Raw genomic sequence first — 17,230 nt, forward strand, 5'->3', positions numbered from 1 at the left:
CTTGATTGGACGTAACAGGAGCTGGCGCTCCGCCCTTCAATTTTAAATGGGATTTAACCCGTAAAAATAGTTTTTTTTCAAATATGTCAATTTTTGAGGCATTTTGGCCACCAATGCATTTACCAAAAACATCACTGGCGTGTAGGCCAGATCCTTGCGCATATTTTGGTATATATATAATTGAAGTTTGAAGCATCTTGAGGCTCGGTACAGACCTTCAAAGTTTGACATTTTTTCGAAAGATCGGTCCCAGCAAAATCAAATGGCGTCTCGGGCGTCGCGAGCTGCGACGCATATCTTTTTTGCCGGGACAGATTTTTCGAAAAAAATGCCAATCTTTGAAGGTCTGTACCGAGCTCCAGGATGCTCCAAACATCAATGTTATGAGTTATGTTATGAGCAATTCTCGCTGAAACCGTCCCACTAGATGCACATGTTCTCAAATCGTTACGGCAATGTTCTCATTCGATTCAGCGCGCCAAAAAACCATAAAAACAACCTTCGAACCAATGAAAATGTCAGCCGTTAGCCACCTGTAAATAAAGACTTGTTTTGAACAATGGATTTTTTCGAAAAAATGCCCTAATTTGGAGAAATGATATCTCCCAAGATACATTACCAAACATCAAAAAGTTATATATCGTTGGAAAGGTAATCGGGCTTTCTATCACACTTTGATAAACGTTTCAAAACATATGTTTTCAAGGGTACTTTTCAGGTTTTCTGAGAAACTTACTCTTAATTTTGAATTTTGACCGTGTTCGCAACCACTTATCATTACGCAACCATTTTCATCATTTTCGCAACCATTTTTGCTTGTTTTGATGGTATTAACAGCCCCACAAAATTTTAACTTTATCAAAAAATATTGATTTCAACTTTGCACTTTTTTGTGCACGATTGAGGTTATACAAATAAAGCAGACCTTCCCAAAACAAATTCTGTACATAAAATATTACTTCAGTGAAATGTGGCGAATCGAGACTACAGTCTAAGTAAGGACATTAGTTTTCAGAGTACTTAAAAGCTTATAATTCAGAAACTTGTTTGTTTATGTATGTTTTTACATAAACAAATTAAAAATATGCTCTGATGAGTGAATGCATAGTTGAAATAGCTGTCCCTATTCATCCTATATGTATAGATTAGCCTCAGATGACTGTACATTCGGCTCAAATACAATTCTGCTTTGTTTTGCTTGTAAATAAGGCTCATTTCTGAAGTCTGAGCTTTGATTATTTTGAACTGAAATTTGACCAATTTCTTTCATCCGCTAATAACTATACGAAAACTATTTCATTACATTACTTTTGTCATGTTGATTTTATGTAGAATCGTCCAATCTTTCGAATGAAAATGGTTGCGTAATGATAAGTGGTTACGAACACGGTCAAAATTCAAAATTAAGAGTAAGTTTCTCAGAAAACCTGAAAATTACCCTTGAAAACATATGTTTTGAAACGTTTATCAAAATGTGTTAAACGTTGTCTGCCTGTGTGGATCAATCGGACCGCGCACTCGACTCACAATCCAGAGGTCGCCGGTTCGAATCCCGAGGCAGACGCAAAAAATTCTAAGTGTTAATATAGGTATTCGGTGCCCTCTCCCCGTGCCATACCTTCACACTTAGGAGACCCGGGAGGCGGAGTCTTGTCGCAAAAAGAACGATACACGCCTGTGGATCCGTTGACGAAACCACAAGGTTTAAGAGGGCCACATTATAAGGTGTTACGTCGATTCCGTTTTCCGATAGAAAGCCCTCGCGATTACCTTTCCAACGATGTATAACTTTTTGATGTTTGGTAATGTATCTTGGGAGATATCATTTCTCCAAATTAGGGCATTTTTCCAAAAAAAAGTCATTGTTCAAAACAAGTTTTTATTTACAGGTGGCTAACGGCTGACATTTTCATTGGTTCGAAGGTTGTTTTATGGTTTTTTTGGCGCGCTGACTCGAATGAGAACATTTCCGTAACGATTTGAAAACATGTGCATCTAGTGGGACGGTTTCAGCGAGAATTGCTCATATTCCAAAATATGCGCAAGGATCTGGCCTACACGCCAGTGATGTTTTTGGTTAATGCATTGGTGGCCAAAATGCCTCAAAAATTGACATTTTTGAAAAAATCTATTTTACGGGTTAAATCCCATTTAAAATTGAAGGGCGGAGCGCCAGCTCCTGTTACATCCAATCAAGCTCATATTTGGGATTTAGGCTCAGTATGCCCACCGGAACAAACCCCTGAATGCCCGCCAAAAAGTCATTTTTGTTACACTCTAGTACATATACAGCAATTCCATTTGAAAAGAGCCTAAACGAAAAAAAAGTTCTCCGACCGGGCTCAAAAATTTTCTGGGGGTTCCTTGGCCAAAATAATTAGACCCGTATTTTTTTGTTTGGCCATTAGGGTAACCTACATCGTGCTAGGGTGGTTCGAAAAATGGCAATTTTCGTCATTTTTCGCAAAAACCACTTTTTTCGAAAAATCATGCCTCCGCGCCATTTCATCCGATTTTAGCTGTTTGGCTATTTGGGAAAAATAGTAAGAAGTTCCAAAAATCTAGCTTAACTATTGAAAAAGTCGTATGAAAACTTAAAATGGCGTTTTGACCGTGTCTGGACCAAAGTCTTTCGTAATTGAAAGACGCAACTTTTGGTACCCAGACATGTATAGGTCATCGCTAAAATTTTTAAGTTATCGCAGTTTTAGTGAAAAAAGTTGATTTTTTGCCGATTTCGTCATTTTCCTGTTTTTGCGCGTGGCGCGTCGAAATCTCAGTTTTTATTTTCAAAAAATCATATCTCGGAAACGTACGGTTCGACATCGCCAATTTTTTTATATGTTATGTGAAATTTTCCGAGGAATCCGATAAAAATATTTTCAGACATAGGCTCTTTGGTCCAGACACGGTCAAAACGCCATTTTAAGTTTTCATACGACTTTTCAATAGTTGAGCTAGATTTTGGAACTTCTTACTATTTTTCTCAAATAGCCAAACTCATCACCTTTCTTTTGCGTCTAAGACAGCTAAAATCGGATGAAATGGCGCGGAGATATGATTTTTCGAAAAAGTGATTTATGCGAAAAATGACGAAAATTGCAATTTTTGAACCACCCTAGCAAGATGTAGGTCACCCTAATGGCCAAACAAAAAAATACGGGTCTAATTATTTTGGCCAATTCCATTTGAAAAGAGCCTAAACCGAAAAAAAGTTCTCCAATCGGGCTCAAAATTTTTCTGGGGGTTCCTCGGCCAAAATAATTAGACCCGTATTTTTTGTTTGGCCATTAGGGTGACCTACGCCGTGTTAGGGTGGTCTGAAAAATGGCCATTTTCGTCGATTTTCGCAAAAACCAACTTTTTCGAAAAATCATAACTCCTCGCCATTTCAACCAATTTCAATTGTCTTATACGCAAATGAAAGATGATAAGTTGGCCTTTCAAAGAAAAATAGTAAGAAGTTTCAAAAATCTAGCCTAACATATGAACAGGTCGAATGAAACTTTAAAATGCCGTTTTGACGGTGTCTGGACCAAAGAGCCTATGTCTGGAAATATTTTTATCGGATTCCCCGGACATTTTTACATATTATACTAAAAAATGGGAGGAGTTCATAAACAGGCAGGGTTGCGAATGAGCGAGCGCTCACGGAAGGCTTGCTCGCTCCAGCTGGAGCGTGAGTTTTTATCAGGTAGCTCGTGCTCGCTCACGCTCACCGGAGCGTTTTGCGCTCACGTGAGCTGGTGAGCGAAAGTAGGTAGTAATTTTTCCCTGTTGAAGCATCTGCCTGTTGGAAACGAAGTTTCTAGAACTATCTCAGCACAGGCAGCAAAAACAAACAAGAAAGGTGGTCAAACAAACAAAAGTATGCAATAAAATGGATTTAGTCGGCGAACCGAAATATACGTTCTATTTTAAATTCAGAATTAGGCAAGGGGCAGAATGATTCACTCTTGAGTTAGCTAACAAAGAGCTAATTCATTCTTAATGTACAAATTCATTGACGTGAAGAGATTCACTGATATATACAAACACATGAATTAATTGACAAATTATGTTTATTTTAAGTTTTTAGAATCCGACGTTTTGATTCAAGGCGGTTTTAAAAACACAAAAAAGCAAAAAAAATAAAATAAAATTTGTTTATTGGACCTTTAAAAAAAATCAGCAGTAAGCTTTAGAAATGTTATAATCATCCCTCATATTCGGAACATTTTAGAGAATGTCCATATTCAAAAATCATTTATTGAATCTGTAATTGAATATTTTCAGAGAAGTATTAAATATAATTTACTTGGGGGAAGAGGAGCCACCCTTTATGTGGTAAAACAAAACAATGACAATTTATATTATTTCATTCAAATTGGTTATTTCAAACACTAGCAATTTGAAGGCTTTTTTGTAAAAAGAGAACTGTGTCAACAATTTTACCCTATTTTCTAGAATGAGAAAGAGATAGATTAACTTTAGATTTCCAAGCACTGAACGATTTATTAAACGGCTTGTCTCTTTTTAATGTTTGCTCATTCTGACCCGTACGCTGGAAAGGTAGTCAACAAACTGTTAAGGTACATAAAACAGTTTAATGTTATTTTTAAATCAACCAAGCACACAACATTGAATCGAACTTCCGCAGCATAAATCTTCTTGAATTAATTAATTGTTTTCTAAGTTTTCAGTCCTTTTTGTTTACGCGCTCATACCCTTCCCCCAGCAATTGTCTCTGCTTACCTTAACTATTATTATGGTAAGGCCGATTAATTCGAAAATATTGATTTATATTTTCAACTCTGACTGTAGGTTTCCAATATGGTTTGACCCTTGCGAATCCAATTTATTATTCAAAAACATTGTTGATGAAAATAAGCTATTCCAATTAAAATATAAAAAAATGCTCCTAAGTCATATTTCACTGACATGCTGCGTCTTAAGCAAAAGATCTAACTAGGATTGAAAATCAAAAACTTTCTCAAAAACGTAAAACGATTCGCGATATTTCCAAAGTGAGCACTCCGTGAGCGAAAAATGAGCGCGAGCGCGAGCGTGGGCAAACGCGAGCTGAAAAAATCGGAGCAAACGTGAGCTAGCTCGCGCAGCGCTCCTCCTCACGAATGAGCGAAAAATGAGCGCTCACGAGCGCGTGAGCGCGTGAGGAACGCAACACTGTAAACAGGTTTCCGAGATATGATTTTTTGAAAATAAAATCCGTGTTTTTTTGACGCGCCGCGCGCAGAAACCGGATTGGCAAAAAATCAACTTTTTTCACTAAAACTGCGATAACTTAAAAATTTCAGCGATGACCTATACATGTCTGGGTACCAAAAGTTGCGTCTTTTAATTACGAAAATTTTGGTACCCAAACATCTATGGGTAATTCTCCGCCAACTCACACAGCAGTTGCCCCGACCCCTCTTCGATTTGCGTGAAACTTTGTCCTAAGGGGTAACTTTTGTCCCTGATCACGAATCCGAGGTCCGTTTTTTGATATCTCGTGACGGAGGGGCGGTACGACCCCTTCCATTTTTGAACATGCGAAAAAGAGGTGTTTTCAATAATTTGCAGCCTGAAACGGTGATGAGATAGAAATTTGGTGTCAAAGGGACTTTTATGTAAAATTAGACGCCCGATTTGATGGCGTACTCAGAATTTTTTTCATCGAAAAACACTAAAAGTTTTAAAATTCTCCCATTTTCCGTTACTCGACTGTAAAAATTTTGGAACATGTCATTTATGGGAAATTTAATGTACTTTTCGAATCTACATTGTCCCAGAAGGGTCATTTTTCATTTAGAACAAAATTTTCATTTTAAAATTTCGTGTTTTTCTAACTTTGCAGGGTTATTTTTTAGAGTGTAACAATGTTCTACAAAGTTGTAGAGCAGACAATTACAAAAATTTTGATATATATACATAAGGGGTTTGCTTATAAACATCACAAGTTATCACGATTTTACGAAAAAAAGTTTTAAAAAAGTTGGTCGTCATCGATCATGGCCGTTCATGGTCACCCGCGACAGACACGGACGACGAAACAAAGAGAAACGCAAAAAGTAACTTTTTCAAAACTTTTTTTCGTAAAATCGCGATAACTTGTGATGTTTATAAGCAAACCCTTATGTCTATATATCAAAATTTTTGTAATTGTCTGCTCTACAACTTTGTACAACATTGTTACACTCTAAAAACAACCCTGCAAAGTTAGAAAAACACGAGATTTTAAAATAAAAATTTTGTTCTAAATGAAAAATGACCCTTCTGGGACAATGTAGATTCGAAAAGTACATTAAATTTCCCATAAAATGACATGTTCCAAAATTTTTACAGTCGAGTAACGGAAAATGGGAGAATTTTTAAAACTTTTTAGTGTTTTTCGATGAAAAATACGTTTTTCGGAATTCTGAGTACGCCATCAAATCGGGCGTCTAATTTTACATAAAAGTCCCTTTGACACCAAATTTCTATCTCATCACCGTTTCAGGCTGCAAATTATTGAAAAACACCTCTTTTTCGCATGTTCAAAATGGAAGGGTCGTACCGCCCTCCGTCACGAGATATCAAAAAACGGACCTCGAATTCGTGATCAGGGACAAAAGTTACCCCTTAGGACAAAGTTTCACGCAAATCGAAGAGGGGTCGGGGCAACTTTTCCCGATTTCGTGTGAGTTGGTAGAGAATTACCCCTATAGGTCATCGCTGAAATTTTAAAGTTATCGCAGTTTTAGTGAAAAAAGTTGATTTTTTGCCAATTTCGTCATTCTCCGGTTTTTGCGCGCGGCGCGTCGAAAAACACGGATTGTTTTCAAATAATCATATCTCGGAATTCTGTTAATGAACTCCTTCCATTTTTTAGTATATTATGTAAAAATGTCCGGAGAATCCGATAAAAATATTTCCAGACATAGGCTCTTTGGTCCAGACACCGTCAAAACGGCATTTTAAAGTTTCATTCGACCTTTTCATATGTTAGGCTAGATTTTTGAAACTTCTTACTATTTTTCTTTGAAAGGCCAACTTATAATCTTTCATTTGCGTATAAGACAATTGAAATTGGTTGAAATGGCGAGGAGTTATGATTTTTCGAAAAAGTTGGTTTTTGCGAAAATCGACGAAAATGGCCATTTTTCAGACCACCCTAACACGCCGTAGGTCACCCTAATGGCCAAACAAAAAAATACGGGTCTAATTATTTCGGCAAGGGAACCCCCAGAAAAATTTTGAGCCCGACCCGAGCACTTTTGTTTTTTTCCATGCTGTTTTCGTGGGGAATTGCTGTATATTTATATCTAACCATATATCGGATGGGGAAGGAAAACTTCGGTCCTGGCCTCAGTTAATGTTAGGCCACTAAGTCATTCCAGGTGCAGGAGTCAGCTTCACCGTATAAGGACATTTAACACATTAAACACAGCCTGCACCGATGGAATCGCTGGTAGCGGTTGGACTCGCAATCCAAAGGTCGTTAGTTTGAACCCTGTGGTGGAAGGTTCTTTGGAGTAAAAAGAGGTTTGGGTGCTCTTCCCATTCAAGCCTTTGGACTCCTAGGTTCGAACAGAAACTTGCAATAGAGACCACTCAAGTTCTGGGAATCGTAAAAGTGGATGGTTTGATTTTTTGGTATCTGGCAATGCAGAAAAATGGGTGCTGAACGAGAGATAGTGAGGATAGAATTTTAATGAGTGAAACACCATAAGCATATTTTGCGCTGGTAAACAAACCCTGTGTGGAACTTGGGTTATCCACAGCGATATCGGATACGAAGTCGGTGAAAGGTTTGAAGTACAGACCAAAAAACACCAGAACTTCATTCCTTTGTGTACCACTAATCAGTGAGGTACTCCTGGACATTGGCTCCTGAAAAGTGCTTAAAAAGTACAAAAATGTCTCACGGCAAGAGAAAGAGACGGTTCTCACCAGCAGGATCGGCAGATTTGAAGAAGCTAAAGAATGCCGAAGCGCTACCTGCAAAGCCAGGCAGTTCGAGCAAGAGGCTCAAAATTCGTCTGGAAACCAGTTCGCTACCCTCCCTGTGGACGTGAGCGAGAAGGAAGAATTTGAACGACGGGTTCACCCATTTTTGTGAAAACATCGTCATCGGATTCGGTGCGAAAGTGGCTGACCGGGTTTATCAAATCTGGTGTTTTACGAGCTTCCATTCGCTTGTGTGCTGATGGGCTCAAAATTCTGCTACCTATCAGAAGGATTACAACTACGTTCGGGATTTCATGAACAACACAAAGATAGAATACTACAGCCATGACGATCCAGGTAAACGCCCCATGAAACAGGTCCTCCGTGGTCTGTATGACATTAGGGTGCCCAGAAAAAATGACCCCCAGCTCCACAAGCCGAAAACTGTTCCCTAGGGTATTCTAAGCCTCTGTGCAAAATTTGAGCGAAATCGGTCAACATTAACCCATTGATACTCGGGCATGAAGTTTGTATGGGAAAAATCGTCAAAATGTATGGAGAAACGGCACAGTTTCGTAATACTCCCTGTAGGTGGTGTTGCGAGTGTTCAAAGTTTGCCAAACGTGAGATTCTTATGTGAAATTTAATGCCCAACAACTTTGTAGAAGAATGCAAGACGATCCGAGTTAACCCCAAAAAGTTATTAGCATTTTAGTGAAGTGGTCTCCAACCGACATGGCCAAAGGGCCTAATCCGGTATTGCCACTCAGCAATTCTCCACGAAAACAGCATGGAAAAACAAAGTGCTCGGATCGGGCTCAAAATTTTCTGAGGGTTTCTGGCCGAAATAATTAGACCCGTATTTTTTGTTTGGCCATTAGGGTGACCTACGCCGTGTTAGGGTGGTCTGAAATATGGCCATTTTCGTCGATTTTCGCAAAACCACTTTTTCGAAAAATCATCCTCGCCATTTTAACCGATTTCAATTGTCTTATACGCAAATGAAAGGTGATAAGTCGGTCTTTCAAAGAAAAATGGTAAGAAGTTTCAAAAATCTAGCCTAACATATGAAAAGGGCGTATGAAACTTTAAAATGCCGTTTTGACGGTGTCTGCACCAAAGAGCCTATGTCTGGAAATATTTTTATTGGATTCCCCGGACATTTTTACATAACATACTGAAAAATGGGAGGAGTTCATTTACAGGATTCCGAGATATGATTTTTTGAAAATAAAATCCGTGTTTTTTGACGCGCCGCGCGCAAAAACCGGAGAATGACGAAATTGGCAAAAAATCAACTTTTTTCACTAAAACTGCGATAACTTCAAAATTTTAGCGATGACCTATACATGTCTGGGTACCAAAAGTTGCGTCTTTTAATTACGAAAATTTTGGTACCCAAATATCTATAGGTCATCGCTGAAATTTTAATGTTATCGCAGTTTTAGTGAAAAAAGTTGTTTTTTTGCCAATTTCGTCATTCTCCGGTTTTGGCGCGCGGCGCGTCGAAAAACACGGATTTTATTTTCAAAAAATGATATCTCGGAATCCTGTTAATGAACTCCTTCCATTTTTTAGTAAATTATGTAAAAATGTCCGGGGAATCCAATAAAAATATTTCCAGATATAGGCTCTTTGGTCCAGACACCGTCAAAACGGCATTTTAAAGTTTCATAGGGGAAATATGCCCATTTTAATCACTCTAAGCCGTTCGACCAATTCTCATCTTTTTGCCGTTTTCCGCTATGAAATCAACATTTTCAGATGTAACAACAATTGAGAGTTGCTTGCTCACTTTTGTTTGAGCTATTTATAACTTTGAAACAGTCAAAAACACTCTATGAAAGCTGTAATTCATGATCAAAGTGCTGATAAGCCGATAATAGAAATAGGCTTAGAAAGGGTATAGTTCCCCTACTCCCTTTTCATAAGTTAGGCTAGATTTTTGAAACTTCTTACTATTTTTTTTTTAAAGGCCGACTTATCACTTTTCATTTGCGTATAAGACAATTGAAATCGGTTAAAATGGCGAGGAGTCATGATTTTTCGAAAAAAGTGGTTTTTGCGAAAATCGACGAAAATGGCCATTTTTCAGACCACCCTAACACGGCGTAGGTCACCCTAATGGCCAAACAAAAAATACGGGTCTAATTATTTCGGCCAGGAACCCCAGAAAATTTTGAGCCCGATCCGAGCACTTTTGTTTTTCCATGCTGTTTTCGTGGGAATTGCTGCACTAAGGAAAGCAAGCATAAAATTGTAATTTTGGGATATTTTTTGTCAAACAAAGAAAACAAAATCAACAAAGTATGAATTAGACTAAATCGATCCAGCTGAATCCGAATTTAAAGGTTGATAGGCGAAATTTTCAAAGATACGCAAGACATTCAAGATGGCGGCCAAGATGGCGGCTGTATAGAAAACCCTAAACACAAAGGGTATTATGCGACCTGCAAACGACTACTCAAATTTAACTAATCTTGGGGCTCTAAACACGATTAAGACCACTACAGACTTCCAAACAGACAATGTTATTCAAACCAAGAAGGTGGCCAAGATGGCGGCTGTATAGAAAATGCTAAACACAAAGGGTATTATGTGACCTGCAAACGACTACTCAAATTTAACTAATCTTGGGGCTCTGAACACGATTAAGACCACTACAGACTTCCAAACAGACAATGTTATTCAAACCAAGATGGCGGCTGTATAGAAAATGCTAAACACAAAGGGTATTATGTGACCGGCAAACGGCTACTCAAATTTAACTAATCTTGGGGCTCTGAACACGATTAAGACCACTACAGACTTCCAAACAGACAATGTTATTCAAACCAAGATGGCGGCCAAGATGGCGGCTGTATAGAAAATGCTAAACACAAAGGGTATTATGTGACCGGCAAACGACTACTCAAATTTAACTAATCTTGGGGCTCTGCCCGAGCAGGGGTAAATAACACGGGAATACCAAATTTTGGTATTACTTGGGCAAATAACAGCGACCAAAATGTGCCCTTGGTTGCCCAGTAATAGATGGTAAAATACCATGAAATCATATCAAAGTCTTGTATGTGGAAGGGCACAACAATACCAAACCACGTTATTCCAAAGGTAAAATAATACCACAAAATAGAACCATTTCAATACTAAGTTGAGGTCTTCTGGATTTTTGAAATTTGCTTGAATACCAAAACTTGGTATTGCCATGATTTTATTTTTAGGTATTCCCGCGCCCTTGGAAAATCATATTTTGGTATTTCTGTGGTCTTTCACATACATGATTTTGGTATGATTTCATGGTATTTTACCCAGGGATGCCAGATACACAGATTTGTCTGTGTTTCACAGACATTTGAGCTCGTGTCAGACATTTTTTGAGGTACACAGACTTTATAAAAACTTCATTAAATTGTTATTTTGTTAAAATATCAATCGAATCTTATTTCGTTAGTCTTCAAATGCTTAAAAACACATTTTTTGATAGATTTCTATGACTGTAAATTGATTTATTTGAATTTTAGACAAAGACACAGACATACACAGACTTTTTCACAGACATTTAAAAAAATCATGTGGCATCCCTGATTTTACCATCTATTACTGGGCAACTAAGAGCACATTATGGTCGCTGGTATTTGAACAAGTAATACCAAAATTTGGTATTTTCATACCATTTTTAGTGCTGCAGTTGCAGTTAGTGAAAAAACGGAAATTATTCATATGCAACAGCCAAATCAACTCACCTGATGATTCCATGTTGTTATTAGTGATATTCTTCACCACACCGAATGCATTTTTCATTGATGAACGGCCTGTGCTTGAAGTTCTTGAAGCTTCTGAAAAATAACAAGATTGAAAAATAAGTGTAATTAAAATGAAACTGAATTGAAATTCACCAAAATTCAATCATCTTCAGATTGACTCGTTTTTCAAAGTATTTGGTTATCCCGACTTAGGAAAATTTCAACGTTTTTGAAAAATATTTGTGGGTATACCACACAAATTTTTAAATCATCTTTAACATTTTGGGTTTCAAGTAATTTTAGCGCAAAATTAATTATCTCGTCAAATTTTTTAAAAATTTCCCATAGTTTCAGAGGAATTTGATAAAACACTTTAATACCAAACTAATACCAAAATGTGCCATCATGACTTAGAAAATTTTCCACAATTTCAAGTCATTTCTTTAGGGTATATCAAAATGTTAAAAATCATGTTTGAAATTTCCTGTTTTCAATTAAAGCGTTTGCTTTGAGACATCAGTTTAGCGCAAAATTAATTATTTTGTCAAAATTGGTCGAAATTTTCCCATAGTTTCAAAGGAATTTGATAAAACACTTTAATACCAAACTAATACCAAAATGTGCCATCATGACTTAGAAAATTTTCCACAATTTCAAGTCATTTTTGTAGGGGGTAGGGTACGTTATCCATTAGTGGACCCCTTTCCTATAGTGGACCCTCTGAAGGGTTTTTGATGAAAAATTCAATAAAATCACAATTTCAAGTGTGTTTTTGTCTACAAATCTTTTAATTGGCAAGTTCAGCATCATTTAAAACAATGTTGGCTGACATTGACGTGTCCTTTCAGCCAAAATAAGTGTTTTGAGTTCGACATCTGAAATCAGCCATGGCCACTAGCATTTTCACAACAAAACTGCATTTATATTTTATGATTGAATTAACTATCCAATCATTTTTTGACTGATTATTCAACTTCAGCAGGTCGAAATAATGTAAGTTTAAGTAACTTTACTGAAATAAAACGAAGAACTGCTCATTTTCGAGCAAAAATTAGGGGGGTCCAATATAGGACAACGAAAATTAAACTTTTCCAAAAGTGGACCCCTGTTAATTTAACTTACAAAAATAAAGAAAACTGTGTATTTAAGCAAAAGTTTCTCTTAAACATACAAAGAATGCTTGTTGTAATCAACTTAAACGCATATTTTTTTTTTTTCAATTATGAGTATAAATATAGCTGTATTTATGTTAAATGTACCAATATGCTGAAGCCGAAAGAATTTATAATTAATCAAAACTTTAGTTAATGGTACTTAACTAAAGCATCATAGTTGCAGTTTGAAATGATATTTTATAATAATAAATCAATAACAAAACATTATTTTTAAATAAAAATGCTTGGTTTTATCAGCAACTGTAAACAAAACTATTTTTAGTTTCGGTCAATCATTTATGTAATTAATATGGAAAAATTGCATCAAAATTACTTTTAAACTATTTGTATGATTACAGTGGTTTTTGAAACGTTTTCTCGGATCTTTTCGGAAATAAATGTGTTTAAATGTCTGTTAGGTTTTTGTTGTTGTTTAAAGCCAAATTTGTTAACAAAACATATTTGTTCATGATGAAAAGTGAGCAAAATTCAACTTTTATTCATTATATCTATGATTAGACCTACACCATGCATCAAAACATCAAATATCGGTTAAATTTGGTATAAAAATAACAGTTTGCCTATAGTGGACCCGGGTCCACAATCGGATTATGGACCCGGGTCCACTATAGGAAAAGGGGTCCATAACAGGCAAAAACTTTTTTCAAATGGCTATTTTTCTGCTCAAAAACAAAAAACTGATGAAACAAATACTCAAAATTGTTCAAAACACTCCAGATTCCATTATTTTGTACAAAGGGTTATGAAAAAGTGCTTAAAATATAGAAAATTTGTGAAATATGTGCTTCGGCTCTACTAGGGGGTCCACTAATGGTTAAAATACCCTATATCAAAAATGTTTAAAATCAAGTTTGAAATTTCCGGTTTTCAATGAAAGCATTCGTTTCGAGACATCATTTTAGCGCAAAATTAATTATTTTGTCAAAATTGGTCGAAATTTTCCCATAGTTTCAGAGGAATTTGATAAAACACTTTAATACCAAACTAATACCAAAATGTGCCATCATGACTTAGAAAATTTTCCACAATTTCAAGTCATTTTTGTAGGGGGTATATCAAAAATGTTTAAAATCAAGTTTGAAATTTCCGGTCTTCAATGAAAGCATTCGTTTTGACACATCATTTTAGTGCAAAATTAATTATTTTGTCAAAATTGGTCAAAATTTTCCCATAGTTTCCGAGGAATTTGATAAATTACTGTAATACCAAAAGAATACCAAAATGTGGTATTCGATCATTGACAAATTCTGCAATTTTGCAATATCAAAACAATACCTTAAATTGGTATGATACCACATTTTGCTCTTGCATAATCCTTAAGACAAATTTTAAAGGGTCCAGAAATACCAAAATTTGGTATTGATACCAGAGAAAGGTATTATTACGCATTTCCCTTGTTATTTACCCATGCTCGGGTGAACACGATTAAGACCACAAACTTCCAAACAGACAAGGTTATCCCTCTACAACCCAACCCCGCCTTTAGACGGGATTAGATTTAAAAAATCGCCAAAAATCCATTGTTCAACAAATTTTTGATCTTTAAAAAGCATTGGAAAGAAGATCCCTTAAATTTTAAATACTGTGTGGGTTGGAAGTACTTGATTATTGTGAGTGACTTCGTCAATGTTTTAAAAAATGTATTTTTTAGGGGTCAGCTTTGGCTGTGTTTTTTTACTAACATTTCCTAGACTTTAAGTAAAAAGAAGAATGCAGTATTTTTTCTAGTGCCCCAGACTATGCCTCTTAACATTTTTTTACAATTTAAATGATTATGATTATGAATTTTGATTTGTATTTTAATATTTTAGTATTTTAGTATTTTAGTATTTTAGTATTTTAGTATTTTAGTATTTTAGTATTTTAGTATTTTAGGATTTTAGTATTTTAGTATTTTAGTATTTTAGTATTTTAGTATTTTAGTATTTTAGTATTTTAGTATTTTAGTATTTTATTATTTTAGTATTTTAGTATTTTAGTATTTTAGTATTTTAGTATTTTAGTATTTTAGTATTTTAGTATTTTAGTATTTTAGTATTTTAGTATTTAGTATTTTAGTATTTTAGTATTTTAGTATTTTAGTATTTTAGTATTTTAGTATTTTAGTATTTTAGTATTTTAGTATTTTAGTATTTTAGTATTTTAGTATTTTAGTATTTTAATATTTTAGTATTTTAGTATTTTAGTATTTTAGTATTTTAGTATTTTAGTATTTTAGTATTTTAGTATTTTAGTATTTTAGTATTTTAGTATTTTAGTATTTTAGTATTTTAGTATTTTAGTATTTTAGTATTTTAGTATTTAGTATTTTAGTATTTTAATATTTTAGTATTTTAGTATTTTAGTATTTTAGTATTGTAGTATTTTAGTATTTTAGTATTTTAGTATTTTAGTATTTTAGTATTTTAGTATTTTAGTATTTTAGTATTTTAGTATTTTAGTATTTTAGTATTTTAGTATTTTAGTATTTTAGTATTTTAGTATTTTAGTATTTTTAGTATTTTAGTATTTTAGTATTTTAGTATTTTAGTATTTTAGTATTTTAGTATTTTAGTATTTTAGTATTTTAGTATTTTAGTATTTTAGTATTTTAGTATTTTAGTATTTTAGTATTTTAGTATTTTAGTATTTTAGTATTTTAATATTTTAGTATTTTAGTATTTTAGTATTTTAGTATTTTAGTATTTTAGTATTTGAGTATTTGAGTATTTTAGTATTTTAGTATTTTAGTATTTTAGTATTTTAGTATTTTAGTATTTTAGTATTTTAGTATTTTAGTTTTTTAGTATTTTAGTATTTTAGTATTTTAGTATTTTAGTATTTTAGTATTTTAGTATTTTAGTATTTTAGTATTTTAGTATTTTAGTATTTTAGTATTTTAGTATTTTAGTATTTTAGTATTTTAGTATTTTAATATTTTAGTATTTTAGTATTTTAGTATTTTAGTATTTTAGTATTTTAGTATTTTAGTAGTTTAGTAGTTTAGTATTTTAGTATTTTAGTATTTTTGTATTTTAGTATTTTAGCATTTTAGTATTTGAGTATTTTAGTATTTTAGTATTTTAGTATTTTAGTATTTTAGTATTTAAGTATTTTAGTATTTTAATATTTTAGTATTTTAGTATTTTAGTATTTTAGTATTTTAGTATTTTAGTAGTTTAGTAGTTTAGTATTTTAGTATTTTAGTATTTTAGTATTTTAGTATTTTAGTATTTTAGTATTTTAGTATTTTAGTATTTAAGTATTTTAGTATTTTAATATTTTAGTATTTTAGTATTTTAGTATTTTAGTATTGTAGTATTTTAGTATTTTAGTATTTTAGTATTTTAGTATTTTAGTATTTTAGTATTTTAGTATTTTAGTATTTTAGTATTTTAGTATTTTAGTATTTTAGTATTTTAGTATTTTAGTATTTTAGTATTTTAGTATTTTAGTATTTTAGTATTTTAGTATTTTAGTATTTTAGTATTTTAGTATTTTAGTATTTTAGTATTTTAGTATTTTAGTATTTTAGTATTTTAGTATTTTAGTATTTTAGTATTTTAGTATTTTAGTATTTTAGTATTTTAGTATTTTAGTATTTTAGTATTTTAGTATTTTAGTATTTTAGTATTTTAATATTTTAGTATTTTAGTATTTTAGTATTTTAGTATTTTAGTATTTTAGTAGTTTAGTAGTTTAGTATTTTAGTATTTTAGTATTTTTGTATTTTAGTATTTTAGCATTTTAGTATTTGAGTATTTTAGTATTTTAGTATTTTAGTATTTTAGTATTTTAGTATTTTAGTATTTTAGTATTTTAGTTTTTTAGTATTTTAGTATTTTAGTATTTTAGTATTTTAGTATTTTAGTATTTTAGTATTTCATTATCTATAGGATTTTCTATACAGCCGCCATCTTGGCCACCATCTTAGTTTGAATAACCTTGTCTGTTTGGAAGTCTTTAGTGGTCTTAATCGTGTTTAGAGCCCCAAGATTAGTTAAATTTGAGTAGTCGATTGCAGGTCACATAATACCCTTTGTGTTTAGGGTTTTCTATACAGCCGCCATCTTGGCCGCCATCTTGAATGTCTTGCGTCTCTTTGAAAATTTCGCCTATCAACCTTTAAATTCGGATTCAGCTGGATCGATTTAGTCTAATTCATACTTTGTTGATTTTGTTTTCTTTGTTTGACAAAAAATATCCCAAAATTACAATTTTATGCTTGCTTTCCTTAGTGGCAATACCGGATTAGGCCCTTTGGCCATGTCGGTTGGAGACCACTTCACTAAAATGCTAATAACTTTTTGGGGTTAACTCGGATCGTCTTGCTTTCTTCTACAAAGTTGTTGGGCATTAAATTTCACATAAGAATCTCACGTTTGGCAAACTTTGGACACTCGCAACGCCACCTACAGGGTA

The 17,230-nt window shown here is 33.6% G+C and overlaps 1 protein-coding gene across 2 annotated transcripts in view; it reads left to right on the forward strand.

The window, feature by feature from the left end:
- The window catches only part of LOC119770635 (uncharacterized protein CG43427-like), a 44,642-nt gene that overhangs the window by 14,831 nt on the left and 12,581 nt on the right, over positions 1-17,230 (forward strand). The gene's annotated exons all lie outside the window — the stretch shown is intronic.

The sequence above is a fragment of the Culex quinquefasciatus genome, chromosome 3 (assembly GCF_015732765.1).
Source record: "Culex quinquefasciatus strain JHB chromosome 3, VPISU_Cqui_1.0_pri_paternal, whole genome shotgun sequence".
Taxonomy (NCBI): Eukaryota; Metazoa; Arthropoda; class Insecta; order Diptera; family Culicidae; genus Culex; species Culex quinquefasciatus.